Source organism: Octopus sinensis, linkage group LG15 (assembly GCF_006345805.1).
Source record: "Octopus sinensis linkage group LG15, ASM634580v1, whole genome shotgun sequence".
Taxonomy (NCBI): domain Eukaryota; kingdom Metazoa; phylum Mollusca; class Cephalopoda; order Octopoda; family Octopodidae; genus Octopus; species Octopus sinensis.
In genome coordinates this window covers 44,684,740-44,689,739 of record NC_043011.1, presented here as the reverse complement: position 1 = coordinate 44,689,739, position 5,000 = coordinate 44,684,740, and positions in this window count along the sequence as shown.

The following is a 5,000-nucleotide window of genomic DNA, read 5'->3' as shown; positions in this document are numbered from 1 at the left end:
TGCCAGCCTCGCCTGGCACGTAAAAAGCACCCACTACCTTCATGGAGTGGTTGGCATTATGAAGGGCATCCAGCAGTAGAAACACTGCCAGATCAGATTGGAGCCTGGTGCAGCCTTCTGGCTTCCCAGACCCCTGTCGAACCGTCCAACCCATGCTAGCATGGAAAATGGACGTTAAACGATGATGATGATGATATGTATATATATGTATGTAGAGACGCTACTGTTTTAAACTCAACTCACAGCTTTTCTGTTAATGTTCCGCCATGATTGGTTGGACATTCTTTTCTACTCAAGGCACAAGGCCTGAAGTTTTTGGAGAGGGGGCCAGTCGATTAGATTGACTCCAGTATGCAACTGGTACTTAATTTATTGACCCCGAAAGGATGCTCAATGTACACACACCAAGTACTCTTACTCAAAGTACACACATTAATTATATTTGTCCTAAGTACTCTTAAGTACACTTGCTCAAGTACTCTTGCTCAAAGTACACACACCAAGTACTCTTACTCAAAGTATACACATTAATTACACTTGCCCTAAGTACACTTGCTCAAAGTACACATGCCAAGTACCCTTGCTCAAAGTACACACATTAATTACACTCGTCCTAAGTACACTTGCTCAAAGTACACACATCAAGTACTCTTACTCAAAGTACACACATTAATTATACTTGCTCTAAGTACACTTATTAAACACACTTGCTCAAAGTATACACACAAAATATGCATACTTAGTATACTTGCTCAAAGTACACACATTAAGTACACTCGCCTTATGTACACATAGCAAGTACACTTGTTTAAAGTACACATGCCAAGTACACTTGCTCAAAGGACAAACACAAAGTACACAAACTCAAAAGTATTTACAGAGACTACAGGAGAGGAGAAAGCTTCTTACTGTTGTTTACTAGATTTTGATTTTGGCCACAAGCCAATAATCCCTTAAGCTTTAATCACCTGGTATCTCGACAACAGCTAAAATGTAATTGTGTCCAGCAAAAGAAATAATTTATTTGCACAAGAAAAAGGATTTCTTACAACTGATTATAAGATATATCTTGATTGTGCTCCACCTTGCTTATTACTTTCATTTAGTTGCTGAGGAAATTTCATAATTTAATTGTGCAGTCATGGCTGTGTGGTATGATGATTGCTTCCCCCAACCACTTGGTTCCTGGTTTAGTGCCGCTCTGTGGTATCTCGGGCAAGAATCTCTTTCCCTATAGCCCTGGGCTGTCCAAAGTTTACAAGTAGATTTGGTAAATGGATTCTAAAAGAAGCCTGTTCTCTCTCTCTCTCTGTCTATCTACCTTGCATGCCTGCCTGTTTGTCTGTCTTTGCCTGTCTAATAATCTATCTATCTACCTTTCTGTCTGTGTGCCTGTCTGTCTGTCTGTCTGTCTGTCTATCTATCTATCTGTAACTGGCTGTCTGTCTGTCTTTTTATCTATGTATCTGTCTATCTATCTATTTATCCGTCTATCTATCTATCTATCTATAACTGGCTGCCTGTCTGTCTTTTTATCTATGTATCTATCTATCTACCTGTCTGTCTATCTATCTATCTATCTATCTATCTATCTATCTATCTATCTATCTATCTATCTATCTATCTATCTATCTATCTATCTATCTATCTATCTATCTATCTATCTATCTATCTATCTATCTGTCTGTCTATCTATCTATCTATCTATCTATCTGTCTGTCTGTCTGTCTGTCTGTCTGCCTGCCTGCCTGCTGCCTGCCTGCCTGCCTGCCTGCCTGTCTGTCTGTCTGCCTGTCTGTCTGTCTGTCTATCTATCTATCTATCTCTAACTGTCTGTCTGTCTGTCTGTCTTTTTATCTATCTGCCTATCTTGATTATCATATGATAGTTGTAAATGAGTCACTGTCGCATTGGCCATGTCATTCATTTCCAGTATCCTGAAAGAACATGTGAGACCATGTGGGAAATATTACTTTGCTTGGAAACAAGTGAGGGTTGGTGTCAGGAAATTAATCATCCATCTGTGGAACATCGGCCTCAACAAATTCCATTGACCCATGCAAGCATGGAAAAGTGGACATTAAGTGATAATGATGATGACGATGATGATGATGATGGTGGTGGTGGTGGTGGTGATGATGATGATAAAATGTAGCTCAATTAACAAAGAAGAGTATTAGCCTTGATGATATGCAGTTGGGTTTTGTGCCAGGGAAAAGTAGTATGGATGTTCTCTTTCTTGTGAGACAATGTCACGAGAAATATTTGAGTAAAGTAAACCACTATATTTATTATTTGCTGACCTGGAAGAAGTCTTCTTCAGCAAGGTCTCATGCTTCCTGATTTGCTAGTCACTGAGGAAGTTAGCTGGAGATGAATGGCTTTTGAGAGCCACACAAGTCATGTACAGAGGTGATGTTAATAAGTAAAGAATTAACAATGAGTACTGTGACAGATTCTGTGTTCAGGAAGGGACCCAGCAGGGCTCAGTTCTCAGTGCCCTTCTGTTTATTATAGCTGTCCAAGCTATAACAGAGGAGTTTAAAACTGGATGCCTTTAGGAACTGCTATACACTGATGACTGTTCTTTTAGCTGTAGTTGAATTAGAAAAGAAATTTCAGGGGTTGAAAATAAACTTGAAATTAAAAGGTCTCATAGTAAACTTAGCAAAGATTAATGTTTTAGTGAGTACGAAAAACAAGCAGGACTCTGCTTCCACTTAGAAAATGGTCTTGCTTGATATGTAGAAAAGGAGTTAGTCAAAAATCCAGTTGGTGTACTCAGTACAAACTATGAACACACAAAGTGTAGTGGTAGAAGGTCAACAGAACAAGTAAACTTCGTATGTGGCAAAAGCACAGGAACAATAAATGCTAAAAATGCATGAGAAGCAAATTTTCTCAAATGTCCAAGAGGATCGGAGGATGCCCAGTGCTGTCTTAACCCTTTTGATACCAACCTGGCCAAAACCGCCTCTGGCTCTGTAGAACAAATGTCTTGTTTTCATGAATATTGAATTAAAATCTTCCACCAAACCTTAGTCACAATTTATGTTCCCAACACTAGCTGAACGATAACTAAGTTCTTTTATTAAATTATTTGTTGTATTTAAAATTAATTGAATGAAACACAGAGCATCTCAAAATAAATACAGTAACAAAAGGGTTAAGGCATAGGTACCCTGAGCAGTTGTCTAGGGGCCTCACAGGTCTTGAGCCCAATTCTGGTTCATGTATTCTCTGGTTTACTATCAATAAATAAATACTACAAGGAACCAGTGCATTGATTTGACCATGGGCTTATAATACCTAAGATGGCCCTAGAGATAGTAGATAGTTTCTGTCACCAAAGGGACCTAATTAGTGATGGAAGATGATGGTTGCCTCTCCATTTCTAGGTTTTCTGAAGATGTATCATCTTCAACAAAGAGAAACCAAATTTGTCAAGCAATGGGTATATTTTGATAGTCATATTTGCATATCTACATTTTTATGTCTCTAGATTAAAATAATGTGGCTTAAGATATGTCTCAATTTGAAGGGTTTGTGTTAAGTTTGAAGGGTTTGAAGGATTTTCATAGGCTTCAAGGTTGTGTCCCAGTGTCCTGTCCAGCAAGGAAATTTCTCTTGTTTTGGAATATCCCAAAATCTCCCAGAGATGTGTGAAAGACTTAAATTCTATCCATCTTAAATTCCAACCATCCCCCCTCCTCCTCCTCCTCCTCCTGGGAGAGTCTTGGAGGTAGAGTCCTTAAGAACTTTCTCCATAGGAACCTACCAGAAGCAGCCTTCATTATACTTTCTGGCTGGATTCCCAAGTGTAACCAACTGAAACGATGGATATTATCCAACCATCTCATGCTTGCACTACCCCTAGGTATCCTGCCAGATGGCTCAGCTTGAAGAATCTATTTTGCAATTCTTCCCTTCGACATCCTAAACACATGTTTGTATTACCAGAGTTGTGACCTCTCAATACACAGAAGTAGTGGCCCAACCTGCAGAGACTCCCTGATCTACAAGCTATGCACCTTGTTGACTAATTTTACCCCAGAGGTCCTTTGGAAGAATCTCATTTCATCCATTTGTATTTGTTATCATATTCTTTCACTCATTTCCCAAACTGGCAATGAACCCTAACTTTGCTGTGTACAACTCAGACACAGGTGTGGCTGGGTGGTAAGTAGCTTGCTTACAAACCACATGGTTCTGGGTTCAGTCCCACTGCGTGGCACCTTGTTCAAGTGTCTTCTACTACAGCCTCAGGCTGACCAAAGCCTTGTGAGTGCATTTGGTAGACGGAAACTGAAAGTAGCCCGTCGTATATATGTGTATATATATATATATATATGTATGTGTATGTTTGTGTGCCTGTGTTTGTCCTCCCTAATTCCTTAAACTCAGAATATTTTATTCAATTAATCCATTTTAACCCTAGTTAACCCTGTCGAAATTTTGAAGATAGCTATATAAATAGGGATAACAAATATATACAAAAGCGTCACCAAGTACAACTGTCTTCAAACGAGGACAGTGGGTTAATATGGATTAATAAAAGTTTAACGGGGTTTTCTTAGCATTATTTCTTATGAATAATGGGTTCAAAATGTGACATTAGAACAGCAATTTCGGGTGAAGGGGTAAGCCTATTACATCGACCCCAGTGTTCAACTGGTACTTCTTTTATCGACCCCAAAAGGATGAAAAGCAAAAACGACCTCACCGGAATTTGAACCTAGAACGTAAAGCCATTAGAACAGCAATTTCGGGTGAAGAGGTAAGCCTATTACATCGACCCCAGTGTTTAACTGGTACTTCTTTTATCGACCCCAAAAGGATGAAAAGCAAAAACGACCTCACCGGAATTTGAACTTAGAACGTAAAGACGGACGATATTTCGTGCTAACGATTCTGCCAGCTCGTTGCCTTACGTTTAATAAATAATGAATAGTTTACCTTAGCCTTTTCTGACTCTCACCGTTTTAACTTCAGAATCTTAT